General features: G+C 42.7%; 2 pseudogenes; one reads left to right on the top strand and one right to left on the bottom strand.

Moving 5' to 3' along the window:
• Positions 1-73: 73 nt before the first annotated feature.
• Positions 74-2,684, top strand: LOC113337228 (annotated as a pseudogene).
• A 33-nt stretch (positions 2,685-2,717) lies between these two features.
• The window catches only part of LOC113337229, a 32,485-nt pseudogene continuing 21,875 nt past the window's right edge, over positions 2,718-13,327 (bottom strand).

Raw genomic sequence — 13,327 nt, 5'->3', positions numbered from 1 at the left:
CAGCTCTTATCATCTGCTGTATTGCAAGATCAACTCCTAAAACTGGCCTTACTGGTTAACAGGCTCTCCAGCCTCGACACTGGCTAAGGTCTAACAACTTTCCAAGAAGTACAAAATCCTGCCGACAGTGTTTGCATGATCTGAACCATGCAAATGTCAGATGGATCTGACTAAAATCCAAAGGTTGAGGAAGAACTGCCCATGACAAATATTACCTCAAAAACTACCACATGTCAGCTGAATCACTAGTTCTCTGCATGTGAAAACAGAAAAATCTCCAACCAAATTGGATACCATCATCTCATCACTGTCTCCGTGTGTCAGGGTTGCAACAATGGTGTACATGATGATGAAGATGTTGTCATTGGGAATTCTATATAATCTACTGTTTTGTTGTCTGTGTATTGAGGGTTCAATCCATGAATACAGTGGAGAAGGATTTGTCAGCAAAGGAAATGCTTTTGTTTTCCTTGGTGGAAGTGAAGGCCTTTACTCTTCTTCTTCTTCTTCTTCTTCAATCACTGCTAATGCTTCTGAAAAGAATGGTGATTCTTATATCAGGTGAGTAAATTTCTTACTTGCAGTTTATGATCTGTCCTTGATTTTTCATCTAGGCATGTCAAAATGTTGAAATCTTGTAGTCATTCTTTCGTCCTAGTTAATTAAGCATAAATTCGGCACTTTTTCATTATTGTGAAGCCAGAACTTTTTCAATCTGGTCTATTTTCAGGCAAAAAAAAAAAGAAAGAAAAGGTGAAAGTATCTCTTTTCCTGAAACGGAGGGAGTAGGAAGGGAAATGTGGAGTGATGTAGTGAAATTTTGGTAGTGGTCATAAGACAGAAAATGAAAATTGCAAATTCTAATTGTTGTTAATTTGGTGAAATTGCTAGATTTGAGAAGATTACGTTTAGAAGGCGAGTTGAAGAGGCGAAGTCGAGTTCTAGATTGATACAAGCTATAGTTTTTGAAGTAGAAGATAGAGATTTGATTGGTGGTTCAGCTTATGGTGGGCAAAGAGATGTTTGTTGCAGGTCTGATCTTGCGAAACTAGGTGTTTGCAAAGAAGGAGACGTTATTGTCCGTAAATCTAAGAAGAACCCTTACTGGCCTCAAGTTTTTGGCGTGTCTTTTAATGGGGATGAGCTTGTTGCGGAGCTAGGACCGAAAGATATTCGAATTACGCAGTCTGAGATGTATAACTTGTACTTCATTCATTGTGATGTGAAGCTTAAGGGGTTAGTTATTATAGAAGGGAAGACGATATGGAAGAATCCGACTGGGTATCTTCCAGGAAGGGTGGCGCCACTCATGAACTTTTACGGATTCATGTGCATTGCATTTCTGGTACTTGGACTCTTCTGGTTCTCACAATATGCAAGATTTTGGTCTGAAGCTTTACAACTGCAGAACTGTGTTAGCATGGTGATTGGATTGGGTATGTTAGAAACAGCGTCGTGGTACTTGGAGTCAGACCGCGGGGATTTACTTTATGTGCAGTTACATTGGGTACTATTAAACGAACGATTGCACGTCTGGTTATCCTCATAGTGTCGATGGGCTACGGTGTTGTGAGATCAACTCTAGGTGGTCTTACAGTGAAGGTGATGATGTTAGGTGGAACTTTTTTCCTGGCGACTGAAGTACTTGAATTGGTAGAGAATGTGGGTACCGTTGATGATTTATCCGGGAAGGCGAGGTTACTATTAGTTCTTCCTGTTGCAATCTTGGATGCTTTCTTCATTGTTTGGATATTTACCTCCCTCTCCACGACGCTTAATAAGCTGCAGGCAAAACGCATGACGGCGAAGTTAGACATTTACAGGAAATTCACAAATTCATTGGCTGTTGCGGTTATTGTATCCGTGGCTTGGTTTTGTTACGAGGTAAGAAAATTTATCTACTTTTTTCTGCAGATCCTGGAATGCATCTTTGTTCCATTCTAGAATCACTGTAGATCCCGGAATGCATCTTTGTTCCAATCCATCCCGGATTGACATATTCTTTTTGCAGCTTTACTTTAAATCGAACGACATTTACAATGAGCAGTGGCGGAGTGCATGGATCATCCCTGCTTTCTGGCATGTCTTATCGTTTTCTCTTCTTTGCGTTATATGTGCTCTCTGGGCTGCCTCTCAGAATTCGATGCGGTAAGAATTCCCGAATTCAAGTTTTTTAGTTACCTTCTCTGTATGTTCCTACAATGTCCGGCATATGATATAGGGGTTCAGGAACGACTCCTAATTATCTTCGGTTACTGACAGGTATGCCTACTCTAACGAGGGAGCTGAAGAGTTCGATAATGAGGATGCATTGACACTAATAAAACCACCACAATCGCCTTCAAAGGGTGTTTACAACGCAGAAGAGGAAGATACGGATCTGGAGATATCAAATGCAGACCTAGAAGAGGATAAGAGAGAGTAGAGATATCTTTTCCGTTACTAGCAAGACATACAGGTGCTATCTGACCTGCTGCACTTCAGTGTCTTAGATTATCGAATACCGATTTTTTTACCTGCTTATAATTGTATTAAGTTTTTTCTTTTTAAGATCATTTCGTTTATCGTTAACAGAAGTAAAATTGTATCTCTGTCAGTACTTCGACATTAGAAAGCTGTAAGCATCTTTCAGTGCTATGGCAGTGTATGTAACTATAATGGATTACAATGGAAGTCTTCTAAAATCTTGGCTTCTCATCGTTTTATGGTTACTTTACAACATTTTGTTCAGTTTAGTTACACAGGTTGTCAGAAACACTTCATATGAACAATAGAGGAGCCAGACTCCAGATACTCGTCTTTCATAATCCACATCAGTTCAAACGAGCTAAGTGAAGCCAAGATAGAGCCTCCGATCCATACGCTGTACTTCCTCTCAGGAGGAGCAACCACTCTCACTCTAACTGCAGATGGTGATAAGGTACATAGTTCTTTCGCCAATCGTTCAGCCAACCCAGGTATCAAAGTGTTTCCTCCACTGAGCACCACATTTGCATACATATCTCTTCTGATATCCATATCGCATTTGTTAATCGATCTGTGAAGAATGTGATGAATTCCTCCAGATTCCATCCCTATCTTGCTAGGATCAAACATGACTTCAGGACACCGAAATCTTCCTGCACCTATTGTTATGATCTGCCCGTCTGGTAACTCGTACGTTCGTTCTAGTTCTGAGTTTTGCTTTTGTGTATACATATATCTCACCATCAGACACGTGTATATAGAAAAATACGTGGAAAGCATGCATGCCAAGACATCAAAATACGATGCACTATGGAACACCCAATAAACCCCAAGGAGTTACTTTATCTCATCCCAAAAGAAGCTAAGATCAACGGTGGAGAGAAAGTTAGCTGACACGGACGTGACAGGGGCAGAAGACACTTGTCTGACACGAGCATACATCTCAACCACCCTCATTAAACACTCTGAGCAGTATACGTGTCGATCAACCTGTGGGACGAGCGAGGATGTCTCTGCGTGATCAAGTGGCAAACGCAGACCTCTGCGTGATGAACACAAGACACTAGAAGATAAGGTTCCAACGGCCTTCAGAGATGGGTCCCACACTCTAACTCTATAAATACCCCCTCTCCACCAAAAGGAAGGGGGATCGGAAAAATCAGGAAGGGAAGGAGAGAGAGATTACGAGTGTAAGTTAATCCTTTAGAAGAGAAAATACATGTAAACCCAAAAGTCATTCGACTACTCTTGTAACCGTGAAGAACATAGTGAAACAACAAACCCCGTGGATGTAGGCCTTAGTGCTGAACCACGTAAACCTCGGTCTTGTTTACATTTCAGCACTTTATATCTGTCTAAGCCCATGGATCTTTACTTGTACGTTTTGCTTTCTTTGTTTTTACCTATATCCCGTGCGCAAACGCCCCGCATGGAGTTGTTAGATGAGGCTGTGATAAACCCGAAGTTTTTGAGCCAAGGAATCAACACTAGGATATCATCATCACAAATCGCTCTAGATTACGATGATTGGTTGTGAGCATTCGGATGCCTTCGTGATTTGTGTGTTCACAATTTGGATATCATCATCACTAACCTGATTCACGCGGATATTCCCGTTTTTCGCTATTTGAAATTCCCTTGTGCAGAAAGAATGGATTGTGAGTAAGGAAGGCGAGTTTCTGCAAGATCTCATTGTCGACAAAAGGACCCGTGATGGAAAAGACGCAGGAAGCAGGAAAATCCAAAGCTTTGTCAAAGGAAACACTCAGGACAACCTCGGTCATCACCCGAAGCAAGCAGAAAGGAGACAAAGCTAAAATGACCAGTCAAAGGCAAGATACGGCGGAAATCACTTCACCTATGAACACTAATTCAGTTGCAGCCGCGGCTCTCAGAGCAGCGGCGACAAAGTACGGTGCGGTAGTCCCGAAGGTTGCAGAGGCTAGCATAACTTGTGCTATGAATCAACTTCATCAACCAAGAGAAAGGGTGGATGAATCCAGAACATTCCAACCCGTGCACCTTCCAACTTTCGGAGTGCCACCAACAAATGATCAAAATCAAACCATACCGGCGGCTCTAGCACCGCAGAGGGGCACTCACCCCGATTTGGAAATGCCAGCAACCGAAGCTGAACCTTTGCCACCTTTAGTGCAGACCGTAGAGGAAGGCGGCACCATGGCCGTAGTGGCACGAGCTGGGACTCCCAATCAGGGGTCCAACCAATCACATCGACTGATGGCTGAGCTTGAAGAATTGAAGAAGAGACAGCAGGTTTACGCAGATTCTGTATCCCTGTTGGCCAGAGAAAATCAAGATTTAAAGGAGCGGATTTCTCTAAGCACGAAGACCAGCCAACAACTTGATGAAGCAAATTCCAAAGCACCAGAGCCAAACCGAGACCGTAGAGTCGTCATAGCGGCTAATGGAGACGCGACTAGGGGAAGTAGCGTATCCGACCCGGATTATGACGACGGAGAATCAGACGGTAACGAGCAGAAGAACTTAGGGCACCACCGCGCTATGGAAGAGCTACGAGATGAGATGATGGCCGAGATCAGGCAATTAAAAAATAGACAAGGCGGGGGGAGGTTAGAAGAGGTCATGAGAGAAGCTAACTCTACGCCCTTAACTCATCGCTTGTCCAACACCCCTATTCCGCTGAAATGCCCTGTCCCAACGTTCGAATGCTATGATGGATCCAGCGACCCTGCTGCACATATTCGGTATTACAACCGTGTCTTAGCTAGATGGGGTCAGAACGACGCCGTACTCTGCAGATACTTCCCGTCAAGCCTGAAGGGATCGGCATTATCATGGTTTGATAATCTGCCACCAGACTCCATCCACTCATACGACCAACTCGCAGAGAAATTCTTAAGAACATACATGTACAACAAGACTGTAAACACCGGAATGGATAAGCTCTTTTCACTAGCGATTGGATACAAGGAAACCACGAGGGAATACACTAACAGATGGGACAAGATCTGCCAAGCCATAGGGAGCGTGGACCCAGTGGTAAGCATCAATTGCTACAAATGGGGATTAGACCGAATGAGTCCCCTATTTGTTGAGATTCATGGAAGCGTGTCTAAGACAGAGGGAGATCTTCGAATAATTATTGAAAAGCACGCTCGACTTGAAGAAATTCAACGGGAAAACCCGAGGGCATATTCGCAGAGATCTCACCGCACCAATTCAGCAGAACAAACCAATGGGGCCAAAAGGAGTTTCTCAGTGGAGAGACCTCACGAAGATAGGAAGGAACGAAGGGATGAACGAAGAACAGGTGACCGAAAATTCGAAGATCAAGTTTACACGAAACTCAACGCTAGCTATGCTCGTATCCTACGAGAGATCAAAGGGAGGGAAAACCTGGAGTGGCCATGGTCTAAGGGAAAGCAGCCCCCGAGATCCGAGAAGTCTAAAGATTACTGTGAATATCATTGTTTCAACGGACACCAGACCGAAAAGTGCAAGAACCTTAAAATAATGATCCAAAAATTAATTGATGCGGGAGAGCTCAAACATTACGTACGAAAGGATTACCGAGGATAGATCCAAGCGAACCAAACCAGTCCAACTTCCGGAAGGAAACCGCACAATCAACACCATCTCGTGTTCCGAAGCCACAGGCCCTCACTTACAGCGCAGATAGGAAAGAGGTTACGGAAGCAATTCGAAGACCGCTGCGAATTGTATAAGGTCGATGGGATAGGTGGACGAGCACGAAGAATGGATGGAATCTCCTATCATCTTCGATGCCGAGATATCGAAGAAGATATGGAAGACCATAACGATCCCTTGGTCCTAACACTACCAGTAGCTGGATGTAACCTCAAAAAGATCCTCATAGACGGGGGAAGCTCCGTAAACGTCCTTTTACGATGCATTCAAACGGATGAAGCTCCATGATGAACAGTTAATGACCTCTTATACACATCTACGGATTCAATGGAGCACCCACGAAGCCCTTGGGAGACATCGTGTTGCAGGTTAACGCAAGGGCCCATGAAACTGGAAACCCGATTCAGTGTGGTGGACACCCCTTCCCCCTACAACGCCATTATTGGACGAAAATGGATACATAAACTCAAAGGAGTTGCGGCAACGTACCACCAATATCTCAGATTTCCAACACCTGAGGGAGTAATGGAAATCAAGGGAGATCGGTCACTACGAGAGAGTGCCAGGCCACTCAGGATCATATCAACAACGAGCAAGAAGAGCAGCGAAAAATCCGAAGAGTAAAAAATAAAAGAAACCGCGAAAGAGAAGGCCATAGACCTGTTCCTCAAGGAAACTACAGGGAAGGGCTTGACGAAAGATGATAATGTCCTAAGCACAGAGACAAGTACTTCAACAACCAGCGAAGAACAGAAACACGCTAAATAGCAATTAAAGAACGTCCCAGTCCTCGGAAATCCGAAGCCTGTGTTCACACCAGTGGAGCCCGTAAAAGAAATCAACATAGGGAAGAAGAAACCCGAAGATGATCAAAATAGGGACCATAATGGACGAAGGAAGAGAAGATTCTTAACCAAATTACTTAAGGAATACGCGGATGTGTTCGCCTGGAAGCTAGGAGATATGCCGGGGATTGACCCAAAAGTAATCCAACACGAGCTACGCATCAAACCGGGCACGCCCCCGTTCAGGCAGAAAATACGAAAAGTAGCTCCAGAGTATCATGAGGCAGTAGAAACAGAACTTCGGAAACTACTAGACGCAGGATTTATCAAGGAAGTCAAGTACCCTACCTGGATCTCCAACATGGTCATTGTTCCTAAGAAAAATGGAGGGGTTAGAATATGCATCGACTTTACTAATCTCAACAAGGCATGTCCAAAGGACAGCTATCCCCTGCCGAGCATAGATCAGTGGTAGAGAGCAGTAGAAGGATATGAAGAACTGTCATTCATGGATGGACATTCTGGCTACAACCAAGTAGCCCTGGCAGAAGAAGATCAGCCACACACAGCGTTCTACACCCCACATGGCCTTTATTGCTACACTAGAATGCCTTCGGACTTCGAAACGCAGGGGCAACATACCAAAGGATGGTCGATGCTATCTTCAAGCCATGGATTGGAGGAACCTAGAAGTCTACGTTGACGACATGCTCGTCAAAAGCAAGCTGCGCAAAGATCACCACCAGGATCTGAGGAATATCTTCGAAGCAATGAGAAAACATCACATGAAAGTGAATCCGGAGAAATGTACTTTCGGTGTCACCTCGGGGAAATTCCTCGGGTATCTGGTAACAAAAAGGGGCATCGAGGTAGACCCAGCAAAGATTCAAGCCATAGTAGAGATGCCGTCCCCAAAGAATTTAAAGGAAGTACAGAAACTCAATGGATCCATAGCTTTGGGCAGATTTATTGCCGTCTCGGACAAATGCAAACATTTCTTCAATATTCTCAAAAAAGGGAGCAGGTTCGAATGGACGCTGGAATGCGAGGAAGCATTCCAAAAAATCAAAGAACACCTAGCCTCAATCCCGATCCTGCAGAAGCCAGATCCTGATGAGGTTTTGGCACTGTACATAGCAGCAACAGAAGACGCAGTCAGCGCAGTGTGGTCAAAACCAATACAAAGATAGAACAACCTATCTATTACGTCAGCAAGACCCTCAATTCTGCGGAAAGGAAACTATACAAGATTGAACAGCTCATCCTCGCATTGGTATGGGCTACTCAAAAACTGAGAACCTACTTCCTAACTCACCTCGTCAGGGTCCCATGCAAAGCACCATTGGAAGCAGTCCTCAAAAGCACGGGAAAAGTGGGCCGAATAGCCAAATGGAACACCCATCTGGACCAATTCAACATCATTCATGAAATTCAACATTCTCGGAAGTCCCAAGTTCTGGGATTTCTTAGCAGACCTCCCCCTTGACAACGACGAAGAGATTAAGGGAATACCAGAAGCCGAGGAAGAAAACAAGGATCCAATGGATATCCTCGAACCTGCGAGTCAAAGACAATGGGAAGTCTTCGTCGACGGATCCAAAAATAAGGAAGGAGCAGGAATAGGCATTGTCATATCACCCCAACGGAGAAAGGATTATACAGGCACTTAGGTTAGAATTCAAAGAGCATACCAACAACATGTTGAATACGAAGCTGTCGTACATGCCCTCCGTATAATAATAGAGATGGGGGTAACCGATGTAAGGCTGACAAGTGATTCGCATCTTGTCATACGACAAATAGGGCTCGAGTATAATGTGTACGATGACACCCTCTCAGCTTACATGGCCTTGGTCCAAACATTGGCATCGCAAATCCCGAACATCAAGTTCCGGCACTTATGCAGAAGGGACCTCAGGCACGCGGATGCCCTAGCATATATATCATCCATGCTGATGGATAAAAACGTCGAAGCTATTAAAATAGCAAGGGTATACGAGCCTTCGATTGCATCTCAATTCTCCTTCGCTACGAATCAAGATACAGTGGAAGAAAATATCGAAGACCAGGTAGGAGAAGACATCCATAACGACTTTGACGAAGAAGATATCCTGTCAAGAGAAAATCAAGACGAAGACTTCAGCAACGAAGATGACTGGAGAGTGATGATCCATGCCTTTCTCGAAAAGGGAAGCTTACCTGCGGATCAGAAACAAGCTAGGAAGATACTCTCCAAAGTAGGAAGATATGATCTTCGGGATGGGGTCCTGTACAAGAAATCCTTCCTCGGACCATTACTACGTTGCTTGTCCCGGAAAGAGGGGCATCGAATTCTAAATGATATCCATTATGGTGACGCGGGGAATCATAGCGGCATGAGATCACTAGCTGACAAAGCAAAAACGCAAGGATATTACTGGCCGACAATGATACAGGATGCCGCAAGGATGTCCCGACGGTGTGAAGAATGTCAGCGCTTCGCCAAAAAGATCCACGCGCCGACAACAATGTTAAACTCCGTCGATAGCCCGTGGCCATTTGCAAAATGGGGCGTAGACATCGTCGGGCCTTTCATCGAAGGATCAGGGAAAAGACGATTTTTGATAGTAGCCACGGACTACTTCAGTAAATGGGTGGAGGCTAAGGCCTTGGCCAGGATTAGAGACGTGGATGTGTTTACTTTCATATTCCAGAACATCATTTGCAGATTCGGTATACCCGCTGAAATTGTATCTGATAATGGTAAACAATTACAGGGAAAAATATAGACATGCTCTTCGATACTTTCAAGATAAGAAAGAACAAGTCCACCCCCATATACCCTCAAAGCAACGGGCAAGCGTAAGTGGTGTGATTTTCAAAGATGCACACAATACACTTGCAAGTATACAAGGTCAAGATTTGTAATAAAAGGGTGAGTAGGGGTTTGTCCACAGGGAGAGGAGCATATAAGAAGTTTTCCTAGGCTAACAATGGTGACAATGCACTATGGCAGTGAGCTAAGGGCATGTAAATGGCATGAACCAAAGATGCAAGGTAAAGCAATAAAGAAGCAGTTAAGAACCACAGCAGGGAAAGATAAGCAAAGAACCAAGCTAAGTAAAGAAAAACAGACAATAACCAAGGCTTGGAAGGTAAAGCAGCAAAGAAACAGCCAAGAAAAGCAGCAAATAACCAAGGCTTGGCAGCCAAGGGCAGGGTGAGGATTATGCACTGACTTCAGTGCACAAAAGCTACAAGGTGCAAGAAAATAAAAAGCAAGAAAATTAACTAAATTGCAAACACACAGGACTGAAAAATGAAAGTGACTGAAAGGGAATTGGTGGGTAAGCCAAGGCTTATGATCCACCTTGTGTCCTAATCAAGTGACATGTTTCTAGGTTATGTTCATTCCTAAGCATACAACTAGAAATGGAAGAACACCAACTTGCTCACTAGTCTACCCCTAGCATTGGCTGTCTTTTGACAGTACAGCCAATCACAGGCTCTATGAGCATTGGCATCTCTCATTTACACAATCAAAACATAGCAACAGGAAGTAACTATCCTAGCTCATTCACACTTGACAGTGCACAAGGCTTCACTGAGCCTTGGCCTGAGGCTGATTAGCTCATGCTAACCATGTTGTAGCAATATACATACATTAACACAGATGATTCATACACAACTAGCAACATATCAGATAACTCTAACACATAAGCAATTTGCAACTGTCAACTAAAAAAAAAACTGAAATTTGAAGTTCATAACAATTTGTAGCAAATTCTCTACTGGCTAGTCCAGAGAGGTATACAGTGTCCTCTACATACTTCATATGACATCAATTTATACCCATTACACATATGTGGGTTTTCCCCCAATTTTCCCCCAAAATCAGTAGAACTAGGGTTTGGTGAAATTGATTTACCTACTTTTGATGAGATATTCGCTCCATCTCGTCGACCCAATCTTCTCCTGCTTCTTCTCGTTCCTCTCGAGCTCCAATTGATGCTTTAATCATCACTTATATCCCCAATTTCTCACCTAGGGTTTCAGGCAGAGAGATGAGAAATTGAGGTTATTAGTGATACTAAAGAGATGGTACGTGATGGGTTTAGGTAGAATAGAGTTGGGGAGAAATTAGTGGAGTGATTTGGGGTGAGGTGGTGGTGATGGAGACGGACATGGTGGTGGTACGGGGCATGGCGGTTCTGCAGAGGGGGTGATGGAGGAGATGGTTCGATGGAGAAAGGGAAGGGTGCGTTTGTTTGAGGTGTAGGTGCTCGGTCTCTAGGGTGTGAGGCGAGTGTATCGAGTTTGATGATCTGCGACGCTGAGCCGTGGGATAGGGAGATGAAAGATCAATCGGACGGTGAGATGAAGTGAAGCTTGTAGCGACCGCTGGATTTTTTTATACAACGAAGTTAACGGCTCTAGATGGGGTTAGGTGTTGTAGTGTAAGGCGGAGATATCAAACGTTGATGAACAGCAAGGGAGCGACCGTTGGATTCAACTACCATCTAATCTGAAGGCTTGGAATTTCAGCGCTGTGGTGCTTGGCAGAGACTTCAGATTTTGATGCTCTATGAAGGAGCGACCATCGGATGCTTCTGGGAACTGATCTGACGGCTGAGAACGGAGGCGCTTTTGTGTGTAGAAAATGAGGTTGTGCGCACCATTCTTCGCGGCTTCCTTGCGTGATTTCTCCCGGCTTTTCACTACTTTTCTGCTCTTTTCGCTCCGCGACTCATCCGAACTTTATTTATTACCTAAAAATGCAAAATTAATTAATAAAAATATTTATTCTTGAAAACAATGAAAATACAGAATATGGGATAAAATGTAGAATTAATGCACAAAAGATGAGTTAAGTGCCAACAAAAAGGGATAGATATATACATTATTTGGCACTCATCAAATACCCCCAAACCTGAATTTTACTTGTCCTCAAGTAAAACAAAACTAAGGAAATCCTAACTATACCACTGTCGCTGGTCTCTCGAATGCATTTAGCGTATGCACTAAGCCTTTTAAACCACTAAGTGTCCCTAGTGGACGAGTTGAAGTCTCGTGAAGGTTTGCTTAGAACGTACCTACAAAGTTCTAGGTCAAAATATAAGCTCATATTCCATCAAATGTGACATGTGCAAAACAGTTAAGCTCACAGCAAAATGGAGATGTCAATCTAGCTATCGAAGGCACAATCCTAGCACTGATAACAAATAAGGACATGTGATAAGAGTGTAAAGTGTATCTACACATGTTTAAAGAAAGATCTGAAGTTATGACTACTAATCACCAAGAGATAGTTTCTCAGGCTAAGAACTGAGGTCGAAATCTAGCTAGCTGTCCGGACTTTACGAGAATTGTGAATGAGTTGGAGGTATTTCACAATTGCTCGCGTTGTACATCAATGGCATACACCCTTCCTTGCTTATTACAACGAAACAACAAAAGATGACTATTTACATGACTCTTATTTACATTGACTATTCTCTTTTTATTTTTGGAACAAGAGATGATGGAATTGATAAATACTTGGTTTTTTTTGGTTTTTTTTGTTTTTTTGGTTTTTTTTGTTTTTTTTTTTTTTTGTTTTTTTTTTGAACTGTTACTGATACACTTTTGATACATATACAAAAGGAAACAAAAATTACATGACACTTTGCAAGAGGTAGCCCTTTTTGATGCACCCAGTTAAATTCGATGGTTGTCTTTCTTAATGTAACCTCCACCTTCTATCCCAACCAACCAAAGAACAAGCTAGTCAAGTTTCGTTCAGTATTCTAAAGTGATTGGCAATCGTAACTTCCTATCCAACACCTTGAAGATCGAGGCCATACATGTATTGGTAGATCGTGCGCGTGCAAATTTCTTATCACTATGTGAATTGTGCTAGAATCAGGGTGCCTAAATATCTAGACTAAGACTCCTAATAAAAATACATATTTGCACAAGAGTCAGCATTTCAAGGTAAATGAGTTCCATTTTTTATGATTTTTCATTTTTTAATTTTTTTTTTGAATTTTGATTTTTTAATTTTTTTTGGAATTTTTTAATTTTTTCAAAAAGATGGAGTTTTGTTTTTAATTATAGCATATTATCGTGGCATCTACTCTATACCCCCAAACCTAAACTAAACATTGTCCTCAATGTTTCAAAGTATGGAAAGAATTATAAAACAATATATGAAGAGGAACATGCTGAGTAGAGTAAAAGGAGAGAGAATACCCGATTGTACGGTGGTAGCTCGATTAAAACTCCGTTATTTCAAGGCAAAAATCCATCATATTAGCAGTCACAATGGATGAGCACAAAATATTCACAAAAGGAAATTTAACTAACACATTATCTACAAGAAAATTTTGGTTTTTAATGGGATTGGACTTTTTGGAAAAAAAATTTGGTTTTGTTGGGAAATATTTGGTTTTGATGGGAAAACGAAAAATTTTGGTTTTTAGGGAAAC

The sequence above is a fragment of the Papaver somniferum genome, unplaced genomic scaffold, assembly GCF_003573695.1.
Source record: "Papaver somniferum cultivar HN1 unplaced genomic scaffold, ASM357369v1 unplaced-scaffold_158, whole genome shotgun sequence".
NCBI classification, from domain to species: domain Eukaryota; kingdom Viridiplantae; phylum Streptophyta; class Magnoliopsida; order Ranunculales; family Papaveraceae; genus Papaver; species Papaver somniferum.
Note: the sequence above shows the minus strand (reverse complement) of the source record. Positions and strands in the feature narration are given on the sequence as shown.